Genomic DNA, 12590 nt, shown 5'->3' with positions numbered 1-12590 from the left:
AAGGCAACTTGGAATTATGTCCTAGGCTGCTGTGTTCAACCTTGACCCAAATACACTCTCTACATTAATTTTTCCTCAGCTTCTATCCTTAGGTTGACAGTATCTCCCCCATCCTGGCCTCCACCACCACACACAGTTTAGATTAACAACTGTATGCACAGGGTGTGCTCCAGGTCTTCTGAGTAAAAAGCATTTACAGCCAAATGTCCTGTCCTCATGTGAGATCATGACTCCAATTCTTGGGGCCTCCAGCCAGTCCCAAACTCCAAGAATCACATGGCACTGCCTGTCTGATATTACTCTGGGATTTACTTCTTACTTGATTTCCAGCACCTGGGGAATTTTATTTTTTCCAAACTAAGCTAGATATTTTAAAGGCAAATATATCCAGCATTTACTCAGCATTTTGTGTTTACAGTAGGAAGGATTCATGAACCTCAGCTCCATCTGCCACGTGACCATAAACCCTATTTTCTACTAATAATTTGGCATATAATAGAGACTGACACTCAGTAGGATTAACAGATCTGTGGAATAATCCCCACTTGCTCATTCACTTGTGGCATGAATATGTATTTACATAATTGGGGTCCTCCTTTAATAGTTTTATATCTTGTTTCCAGCATGGGCTTCTTAATGTATGATGAAAGCTCTCTGCCTAGATTCATTTTCCATATAATTGAACTATTTGATTCCCACAGAGTCCCCTGGAAATGAATTAGCCACTGGGCATAATGAATAGAGGACAGGAGAACATGCCAATGAACTGTGTCAGGCCAACCTTGAAGTTTGCCTCAAGGCCCACATAACCCACACGGTGATATTCAGCTAACCAGAACAGCCCTGCGCACAGATCAGAGAGGACTGTGGTGGAAAATAGAAGGCCTCCTTTACTCCCAAGTCCTCCCATCAGCTTAGAAACCAGTAGAATCATTATCACCACTGGTTTTGCTCAACCAATACACTTCCCATGGTACAAGATCAACTTTATGACATCTGGATGTGAAGATCCACAAGCCACCTCTGAAATCAACAGCTAAGCTAGTGATCTTGCAAAACTTTATCTGTTTTGGTTGCTTTTAGTTCCTTTTTTCTAGTTGATCTTAAAACCTATATAGTTAAAAATCATGAGCTAAACAATATATAACTAAATTCCTACTGCCTAACTTATAGATAGAATCTGTAAGTTACGATGGTAAGTTGCTTACATTGTTTTTCAGGAACTTGGGGTCAACCCTTGTCCAGTTCAAGCCATCTGAGCCTCCAACTGGACAGGGTTGATTCCCTGCAGCAATGTTCAATAAGTGATCTTCTAACATTGGAGGGACAAAAACATCACTCTCAGATCATGTTAATGATGCCATTTTGTGAAGATGTGTCCCATAAAGAGCCATGAAGCTTGACTGCATTTACATGGACCACTGATTACCTCATTTTTCCTCACCCCCAATCACCTTTCCTAACGCCTTGGACCACCTTGCTCCTCTATCTCATAAATATCCCTAAGACCCCATCTTCAGGGAGGTGGATTTGAGAGGTATTCTCCCACTTCCTTGTTTGGCTGCTTTGTGAATAAAATCTTTTCTCTACTGCAAAACTTGTCATCTCAGTGATTGGCTTATTGTGCAAGGGGTGGAACATGCTGGTTCAGTATCACCTCCACATTCATCTTTCTGGTCGGGATCCCATCTCTGAATTCCAAACTCCAAATCTCTACTTGAAGAAGTTACTCAGACTTCTAACAGGCTCATCAAATGTAACACAGACAAAACTGAATTCTGCATCTCCCTCCACTGTCTCCTGTTAAGCCCACATTCTTCTCTGTATCAATAAATATCAATCCCATTCATTTAGTTGCTCACACTAAACTCCTTGCAGTTAACCTGGAAACCTTCCTTTCTCTCATGCCCAAATGCAATGCATCAACAAGTCTTATTAGCCTAACCTTCATAGCATCCTTTGATCTTTAGCCCTTACTCTGGTCATTTTGACTTCTGGACTTTTCACATTTTCAACTCAGGAGGTACAGGGCCTGTAGCTGCAATTCTGGAAGTGTACTTCTCCAGAGAAGACTCTTAGACTGTGATCTCCTTGAAGCAGTGTCGATTTTTGACCCAGATTTTTAACCTTAGAGCCTAGTGAAGGGCCTGGAGGTACCTGGCAAATGACCAAAGACAGCTAAATGACAACTGGACACAGCTCATTGCCACGAAGTGAATACAGCTTGACAAAGTCTTGGCAATGTAGAATTTTACGTGAATGTTGTTAAACACAGTTGATGAGAGGCTGTTGGCTTAGACCAGCCTCCTGCACTAGGTCCCAGCAGACCAGACCAAACCAGAATGGAGAGACCTGTGGTAAGTGCCATGGAACCAAACAGAAGTTTGAAATGGGTTGGTTTTCCTAAAAAACAGGAGATTTCAGTTAACCTGGTTCAGCACAATAAGGAAGTTCCCTCTGTTTTAACCCTGTAAGGAAAGAAACTTTCAGATGACCAATACACTTTTTGTTCCTTGTTTCTGCTTCCTTGAGTCCTTTCTGCCTGTAAAGCCAACCTCCTCTGATCAGTTGATAGGAACCTCATTCTATTTCTCAGAAAATAGAGAATATAATTCTCTCTTTCTCAGAAAATAGAATGAGGTTTTATTTCTCAGAAAATTCTCTTTTCAGAAAATAGAACGAGGTGATGCTCAATTCTAGAATAGCAAATAAAAGCCAATTAGATCTTTAAACAAAATTTCTTATAATTTTGTCTTTTGATGAGGTAAAGGAATATCCCACCCTTTTGTGTCCCTGAAAACAGCTTACTGCAAAGACTTGCCCCTCCCATATGACTTAGATGTGTGGATGCCCCCTTGTTCCCGGTGAAAAAGACAAAGACCCTGCAAATTTCCATTTTTCTGCCTCATAAATAATTAGCTGAACTGCTTTGTCCCCACTGATCAACCAAACAAAATGCTTGTTAACCTTCCTCCAGGGCCCCCTCAGCCTGAGCAGCCCATGCCCCTCCTGAGAACAGGCTGGCCTCAGGGAAAACATTATCTGTCTACTATCTGATGATGCTACTCTTTCATCCCAATTCCCCATGCCTGGTTCTTTCTAGCCTTGTTGACTCCTGTCTATGAAAGAAAGAAACTGTTTTTTATTTTTAACTATACTTTAAGTTCTAGGGTACATGTGCACAACGTGCAAGTTTGTTACATATGTATACACGTGCCATGTTGGTGTGCTGCACCCATCAACTCGTCATTTACATTAGGTATATCTCCTAATGCTATCCCTCCCCCCTCCCCCCCACCCCACGACAGGCCCCCGTGTATGATGTTCCTCTTCCTGTGTCCAAGTGTTCTCATTGTTCAATTCCCACCTATGAGTGAGGACATGCGGTGTTTGGTTTTCTGTCCTTGCGATAGTTTGCTCTGAATGATGGTTTCCAGCTTCATCCATGTCCCTACAAAGGACATGAACCCATCTTTTTTATGGTTGCATAGTATTCCATGGTGTATATGTGCAACATTTTCTTAATCCAGTCTATCATTGATGGACATTTGGTTTGGTTCCAAGTCTTTGCTATTGTGAATAGTGCCACAATAAACATATGTGTGCATGTGTCTTTATAGCAGCATGATTTATAATCCTTTGGGTATATACCCAGTAATGGGATAGCTGGGTCAAATGGTATTTCTAGTTCTAGATCCTTGAGGAATTGCCACACCTTCTTCCACAACGGTTGAACTAGTTTATAGTCCCACCAACAGTGTTAAAGTGTTCCTATTTCTCCACATCCTCTCCAGCACCTGTTGTTTCCTGACTTTTTTTTTTTTTTTTTTTTTTTTTACGGAACGCTTCACGAATTTGCGTGTCATCCTTGCACAGGGGCCATGCTAATCTTCTCTGTATCGTTCCAATTTTAGTATATGTGCTGCTGAAGCGAGCACTGTTTCCTGACTTTTTAATTATTGCCATTCTAACTGGTGTGAGATGGCAACTCATTGTGGTTTTGATTTGCGTTTCTCTGATGGTCAGTGATGATAAGCATTTTTTCATGTGTCTGTTGGCTGCATAAATGTCTTCTTTTAAAAAGTGTCTGTTCATATCCTTTGCCCACTTTTTGATGGGGTTGTTTGTTTTTTTCTTGTAAATTTGTTTGAGTTCTTTGTAGATTTTGGATATTAGCCCTTTGTCAGATGAGTAGATTGCAAAATTTTCTCCCATTCTGTAGGCTGCCTCTTCACTCTGATGGTAGTTTCCTTTGCTGTGCAGAAGCTGTTTAGTTTAATTAGATCCCGTTTGTCAATTTTGTTTTTTGTTGCCATTGCTTTTGGTGTTTTAGACATGAAGTCTTTGCCCATGCCTATGTCTTGAATGGTATTGCTTAGGTTTTCTTCTAGGGTTTTTATGGTTTTAGGTCTAACATTTAAGTCTCTAATCCATCTTGAATTAATTTTTGTATAAGGTGTAAGGAAGGGATCCAGTTTCAGCTTTCTGCATATGGCTAGCCAGTTTACCCAGCACCATTTATTAAATAGGGAATCCTTTCCCCATTTCTTGTTTTTGTCAGGTTTGTCAAAGATCAGATGGTTGTAGATGTGTGGTATTATTTCTGAGGGCTCTGTTCTGTTCCATTAGTCTGTATCTCTGTTTTGGTACCAGTACCATGCTGTTTTGGTTACTGTAACCTTGTAGTATAGTTTGAAATCAGGTAGCATGATGCCTCCAGCTTTGTTCTGTTGGCTTAGGATTGTCTTGGCAATGCAGGCTCTTTTTTGGTTCCATATGAACTTTAAAGTAATTTTTTCTAATTCTGTGAAGAAAGTCATTGGTAGCTTGATGGGGATAGCATTGAATCCACAAATTACCTTGGGCAGTGTGGCCATTTTCACAATATTGATTCTTCCTTTCCATGAGCATGTAATGTTCTTCCATTTGTTTGTGTCCTCTCCACTGATCCCACAGAAATACAAACTACCATCAGAGAATACTATAAACACCTCTACGCAAATAAACTAGAAAATCTAGAAGAAATGAATAAATTCCTGGACACATACACCCTCCCAAGACTAAACCAGGAAGAAGTTGAATCCCTGAATAGACCAATAACAGGCTCTGAAATGAGGCAATAATTAATAGCCTACCAACCAAAAAAAGTCCAGGACCAGATGGATTCACAGCTGAATTTTACCAAAGGAACAAGGAGGAACTGGTACCATTCCTTCTGAAACTATTCCAATCAATAGAAAAAAAAGAGAATCCTCCCTGACTCATTTTATGAGGCCAACATCATCCTGATACCAAAGCCTGGCAGAGACACAACAAAAAAAAGAGAATTTTAGACCAATATCCCTGATGAACATCAATGCAAAAAATCCTCAATAAAATACTGGCAAACCAAATCCAGCAGCACATCAAAAAGCTTATCCATCATGATCAAGTGGGCTTCATTCCTGGCATGCAAGGCTGGTTCAACATATGCAAATCAATAAACGTAATCCAGCATATAAATAGAACCAAAGACAAAAAGCACATGATTATCTCAATAGATGCAGAAAAGGCCTTTGACAAAATTCAACAGCCCTTCATGCTAAAAACTCTCAATAAATTCGGTATTGATGGAATGTATCTCAAAATAATAAGAACTATTTATGACAAACCCACAGCCAATATCATACTGAATGGGCAAAAACTGGAAGCATTCCCTTTGAAACCTGGCACAAGACAAGGATGCCCTCTCTCACCACTCCTATTCAACATAGTGTTGGAAGTTCTGGCCAGGCAATCAGGCAGGAGAAAGAAATAAAGGGTATTCAATTAGGAAAAGAGGAAGTTACATTGTCCCTGTTTGCAGATGATATGATTGTATATTTAGAAAACCCCATCGTCTCAGCTCAAAATCTCCTTAAGCTGATAAGCAACTTCAGCAAAGTTAGGGTACAAAATCAATGTGCAAAAATCACAAGCATTCTTACACGCCAATAGCAGACACAGAGAGCCAAATCATGAGTGAACTCCCATTCACAATTGCTTCAAAGAGAATAAAATACCTAGGAATCCAATTTACAAGGGATGTGAAGAACCTCTTCAAGGAGAACTACAAACCACTGCTCAATGAAATGAAGGAAAGAAACTCTTTTTGCCTAAGTTCTGGAGGTGTTTAAAGATCTTCTGTTCTTCCATTTGCAATCGTCTTTTATTATCACAAAAATCCTTTTGAACAAATGTCTCTTCTTGCTAAGTTCAGATTTATGTTTTTATTTTGCAGTTGATCACCTTGTTGACAGAATTGAATGCTTCTTATCATTGCCAGAGTCAGGAACTCTTCTCACTGTAGCTAAAGCATGGCCAACGAGCCTTTGCCCTCCCACCTCCAGTAACTGGAAATTGTTGCTTTCTTAGTGTCTGTTTCACTGGGGGTAGCCCTCAGTATGAGGAGTGTCTCTTTACACTGAGCGAAAAACTGCCACCTGTATATTCTACCCATGTGCACCCTATCAAATTATGCAGAAGAAACTGAATTCCTTTTCCATAAAATAAGCACTCAAGTATCATAACATTTCTCCCCTGAAGTACCTGCATCTTCTCCAGGTTAAATAATTATTTCCTGGTTAAATAAGAATGCTAATAAATACATTTGTTATAGCATTCCTGAATTCTGGTGTTCAGAGAGTGTGGAATAGTCCTTTTTACAATTGCTGGTGAAAAAATAAAAAATTCAAATTACTGACAGTCTAAAGCACAGACTTTAACATTTCAAAAAATAAAATCTACATCAAAATAAATGAGAATGACTTCAAAAAGCAATGAGAAATTTACAAAAGAAGATCACCACCACCATGAGCTCTTAGGAGAAGAGCCAGCAGCTGGAGATGGGCGCCCTCAACTCAGGAGCCACAGGGAGCTTCTGGAGGTGTTTGGTCACCTCTTCAGCCAAAGCCAAAGAAGAATGATTACCACCTTAGATGCAGACAAGCACGTGGCACTGTATTTGGCTTGCTAAAACAGTCAGGTTTGGCGGGGAGTGGGGGCGCGCGCTGGGTAATTAACAAACTTTCCAGAAGTTATGAACAACTGAATAGAAAGAAATACTGGAAGAGCAATGTTAAATAAAACTAGCCCAAGAAAATTACCATTGGACAGTGGACAGGAATAACAATAATAATACAAGGTGAATTAACAAATTTTGAAGTCAAATCCCAGTAATACAACATGTAATGAAGTCTAGATACCAGAGAAACCAGAGACTTCTGACAACACAGAGCCCCCATCACCCCACAGTGAACCGCAAATTATTAAGGAAACAACTTCTGTTCCAGGACTCCTACTTGTTAAAGTTTTTTTTTTTTTCTTCAAATTTTAAAGATTAATAAAAGATTCTACAACTTGCCAAGGACAAAAAGGACAATGCCTAATATTTCTTCCTGGAGACTTTGAAAAGGAAGAGAACCACAGGGAAGAGCTGAACAGTCAAAAGCAAAAAGCAAGTTTCCAGTACAAGTACTACATTCAGTGATGTTGACTTTTCTTTTGAAGGCAGAAAAATATAGAGTAGTTGGAGGACATGAAAAAAGAAAATCTGTAAACACAGTCCATGGCTGTAAAAAATCTTCCTAAGCAGCAATAGAGATCTGAGAACAGATTGAAAAAATGACAATAACCCAAAAGATAGTTAATGGCACACAAATCAATCAACATGAAGTTCTGCTTCCAGGTAGCAAATAAAGAGTCTCCAGAGATGGCCATTCTCATCCTAACAGAAAGAGCTGGATAAACTGTGAAACCACAGGTTCTTGTAATTGTTGTTTGTTTAATGTATCTATTCATTAGAGAGCTAAGGATGCAAAGAGATCCAGGTGGACTAAACGCAGAAAGGGATAAGCCTTCTGGCACCTACAGCTTGCCCTCCTCACTGGCAATGTGAAGGCAGAGGAAGAAGGCTGTTTAGGCAGGGCTAAGGAGAAAGGAGACAATGGGATCACAAACTTCAAAGGGCGTGTGTAGGCTGGCGTGATGCGTTAGACCCCAGAAGAGCACCAGCCATGGAATGAGTCTGCAACCAAACACCAGCCCTTTCCCATGAGCTTCAACAAGTGAACAGGGATGTTAAGGGAAGGGCACGAATGCCCAGATGCCCTGCCAGGCTGTCAGAACCTTAACTGGGGTATTATGGATGCCTCCATGGGACACAGAGGAGAGAGAGGCCACTGAAGAAGTGGGACCCAGGAGCAAAGCTGGAGAACAAGGAACTCCCTAGAGACCCAAAACTCTGACAAGCTGTAAATCGGAGAGACTCTAAGAGTTCAGAAAGCTGGTCGGTGGGATATTATTTTCTAAAAAATCTCAAGTCACATGGGTGTTCAGATTCTAAGCACTGCTAAAGAGAAATTCTGATACAGCCTTGCAAACATTTTAAGCCAGTGAATAATTGTTTTAAAATATAGTGTATTAACAGAAAGTTGAGGTACAGTAAGGACAACAGATCAGGAGACAACTCTCTTTGCAAGATAGTTCATTACTCATAGGTTCCAGTAGAAGAGAGACACCACCCTCAGGGGACCACTGGGAAGTGGCAGGGTTAGCCATGAGGCAGAGAGAGAGAGAGAGGAGCTGTGGGCAAGAGCCTTGGTGTGGGTTCTATGGGAAGGAATTGGTAGAGCAGGGCAAACAGGCTTAGCATTGACTAGTCTGAATCATTTCAGTGGGCTGTGGGGCACCCGGGCTATCCCTGGGACCTGGCCCTGAGTGAGTATTAGGGCAGGGTACAGCAGCCCAAAGTGTAAAAGCCTGCTGCAGGAGGTGGTTGGGGGAGTGAGCTCTGGATTGGTTGTTTATATTTGAAAAACCTGCTCTCTGGCAAGTTGCTTACTACCTCTCAGAACTGATGAACCCTGGGAGAGGCCGTCCGTCTAGCAGCAGTGAGACCCCAGATGTCAAAGTATCAGAATACAAAAAATAAAAGACATGGTTAATACAGAACTAAATCCAACTACACAGCAGCACAGCCCAGACCCAGCTCAACACACACAGGCTACCACCACACCCCACTAGAATGGACAAGTTTATGAAGACTAACAATACTGAGTGTTGGTGAGGATGTTTAGCAACTAGAACACTCACATATTGCTGGTAGGAGTGTAAAATAGTACAAACCCTTTGAAAATTAGTAATTTATTAGAACTTTTCACACAGACCTACCCCATGACCCACTCCTTAGTATTTACTTGCAAGCCATAGAACTATATGTCCACAAAAATCCTGGTGCAAAATATTCATAGCACTTTATTCATTATAGTTCCAAACTGAAAAGGAACCAAACATCCATCAGCAAGAGAATGCACTTAAAATTGTGGTTTATTTGTACTATGGAATACTACTCAGCCAAAAAAGGAACCAAAATACAAATAGGCCCAGCACGGATGAAATTCAAAAATATGCTGAGTGAAAGAAGCCAGATATAAAACATCTCATGTAAGATTCTACTTATATGATGTCTCAGAACAAGCGGAAATAATCTATAGAGACAGAAACTGGAAGTAGGTATTTCTGGCACAAAGGGTGGGGTGGGAATTACATGGCAATGTGCATGAGGGCACATTCTGGGATGATGGCTGGTGGAAGTATGTAACTATGAATACTTAACTGAATGATCAAAATTTGTGCATTTTATTGTATGTAAACCGTGTCTCAATAAAAGACTTGATCAGAATATATAAGAAAGCAAAATGCATTCTAAAAAACAAAGAACAGTAAGTATTGCATTTTACAGTAAAAAACTAAATGGTAAGATGTAATGGGGTGTCCAGAGAAGGCTATACCAATGCCAGATTTAGAGAAGTCCCCCAGAAAAGAGGTGAGACATGAAATAAACAGGCCATTATTAAGAGGAGGCTTAGAATTGCTCTTGTACATGGTGGACCTTTTAAATGGTGATTATTATTAATACAATATAATGGTAAGAATGGTAGAAAATAATGAAAGCAACTTATTTTCAGCATAATAAATTCTAGAAAATGAATTTAATAACATGCAATTACCTCCCATCCAATACTAAGAAAAATAAAAAGCTATTGTTTTATACAACATAGAAATAAAAAGATACAACAAAGGCTAGCTATGATATTGAATATATTGGAGAACGGGCTCCTGTACTAATAAAATACTAAAATGGGCTGGACTTTTCTATAAAATAGAAGGCACTTTCTGGAATTAATATGAATTTAAAAAATTTAAAGCATGTCAAACAACTTTGCTAACTATACAATAACACTTAAAGTCAAAATGCATTATATAAATACTAAAAAATGGGCAAAGCTTCACTCTACTTGCATGAGTATAAAAATGTCAGAATTGACAATAAAAACTCGAGAATACAGAAAAGTACTTAAAATGTAAACATACAAATATGTGAGTCCTATTCATAAACACAACTGCAATATGACGTAACTAACTGTATTAACAATATATAAAATCATACAAAGCAAGAAATAATTTTAAAACTTCAAAATTATAATAAGCATATGTCAAAACTTGGGAATATTATGAAAATGAAATGTGTATTCTTATGTATAAGTGGATATAAGCAATTAATAAAACAATTATGAATAAACTATTTTTTCCTGACTTGGAATACTGAACATGCTAAAGATAAAAATTTTGCCTAAGAAAATACACCAAATTCATATAATTGTAAATTTATCATAAGGCATAAATAATACATAGTACTTGCTAGAAAAAAAAAAGAATATTTATATAGTCCACCCATCAGGGGCCAGCAGAGTCTGTTAAATGACTTTAAGTTATCTTTTGTGATAATATTTTCAAACATATGAAACATTAGTTAAACAAATAAGAAATCTATTAAAAACTTTTTAAATGAAACCACCAAAAATTTCCTAGCAGATTTGTAGTATACAAGACATTAATATTTAAAAATATCACTGGTTTTGACATGTAGTATTTATTTTGTTTCTAAACAGCACACAATTTTAGTATGATTTCTTCTTTAAGCAAAAAATGATTAAGACAATATTTTTTTCAATTGAAATTTTATAGGACATACATTTGTGCACTTCTAAAGACTCTGGCTTGTTCATCTGCAATGCTATAGTTAGAACCACACCTGTATACAACAGGTTCTTGACTAAAAATTATTGAATGATTGTCTGTGAGTCTCACCTTTTTCAGTCCACTAATACTTTTGGGGGGACCTAATGCGTGATCATTTTCTTAAAAATGTTCTAAGATGTTTTAAAGGAGATTATTCTTTTTTGGATACAAAATTTTATATGTGAAAATAACTAACTTGTTAAAGATTTCTCGTATCTTCATTTTCTTGCAGACTAAAAGTGGAAGACTTCTGGTAATGGTGATGGTGTCACTGAAAAACTGTTCCCCAGACAGCAATGATGAAAACCAGACAGAAGGAATAATTATTGGGAGGTATCAGAAAGCCACCAAAAGCAGGCAGAAAACCTAGGAGAGTTTACTCTAAACAGATGCTTACAACAAAGGGTAAGAATCATGAGTTTGTAGCTTTTTTGCCTGTGGTGGGTTTTTGTCAACTCTCCTTTCTACTCAAGTCACAGGAAATGACAGTCTTACTGCCTCAAGGACAGAGTCAGATTTGGCAGAACAGTTGGAAATATGGGGGTGGTAGGGATCACTGAAGTAAGAAAGCCAAAGAAAGGGTAAGACTCCAAATCAGTACAAACTGCCTGTAACTCTGGCCAACTGATGAATAAGCATGTACAGTGAGGAGTCTGAGGAGGTAGCCAGAAAGTAGGTGTAAATGTAAGAGGAGTCTTTCATTAAAGGACAAAAGTGCATTAAGAAACATCAGTTTCTTGTTGCTGTTTTGATTGTATGACTTTCTCAACTCACCTGCAGTTCAGATAATAGAAAGCAAAGTCTTACAGCTGGGATTAGCAGAGCAGCTGGAAAGTGAGGAGGAGCACATGGAAGCAAGGAAATAGAAAATGGCTGGGCCCAAAATGCCAGCATAAACTGCACAAGTACTTTGCTTGACCACTAACCTCCACAGGCACAGTGAATTCTGAAGAGGTCCAGACCAATTTAGAAGCACCTGTAACCAAAAAGAACTAGGCAAAGAATAGAGGAGATCTATATTCACACTGTGGTTCCAGGCAGGAACAGAAAACCATCAATCCTCAGAAGAAACAACAGAACGCAGAGTTGCTGCAATGTAACAACAAAATGTATGCCCCATACTGAAGGAGAAAAAACTAAAGAAGTGGACTCCAAGAGAGCCTATATGTTGTACTCTGTAGACAAAGACTTCAAAGTAGCTATTAAGGGATGTTTAAAAATTTTAAGGAAAATGTGATCTGAATGGGTCTTAATGAGTGAACATATAGATAACATGAAGAAATAAAAACTATAAAAATAATTCTATGGAATTTCTAGAATTGAAAAGTACAATAACTGAAATGAAAAACTCACTAAATTAACTCAACAGATGATTTTAGAGGGCAGAAGACAATCAATCAGCTTGAAGATAAACCAATATAAATTATCCAATGTAAAGAACAGAAAGAAAAAAAAATACAGGGAAAATAAATCCTTAAAGACCTGGGGGG

General features: G+C 38.7%; 1 protein-coding gene and 1 non-coding gene across 5 annotated transcripts in view; both read right to left on the bottom strand.

Annotated features, from left to right (window-relative positions):
• The window catches only part of VWC2 (von Willebrand factor C domain containing 2), a 153016-nt gene that overhangs the window by 89164 nt on the left and 51262 nt on the right, over positions 1 to 12590 (bottom strand). The gene's annotated exons all lie outside the window — the stretch shown is intronic.
• On the bottom strand, positions 3832 to 3938 carry LOC115898550. The gene has a single exon (XR_004058260.1). It is a non-coding gene; the product is annotated as a U6 spliceosomal RNA (small nuclear RNA).

The sequence above is a fragment of the Rhinopithecus roxellana genome, chromosome 6 (assembly GCF_007565055.1).
Source record: "Rhinopithecus roxellana isolate Shanxi Qingling chromosome 6, ASM756505v1, whole genome shotgun sequence".
Lineage (NCBI taxonomy): Eukaryota > Metazoa > Chordata > Mammalia > Primates > Cercopithecidae > Rhinopithecus > Rhinopithecus roxellana.
Note: the sequence above shows the minus strand (reverse complement) of the source record. Positions and strands in the feature narration are given on the sequence as shown.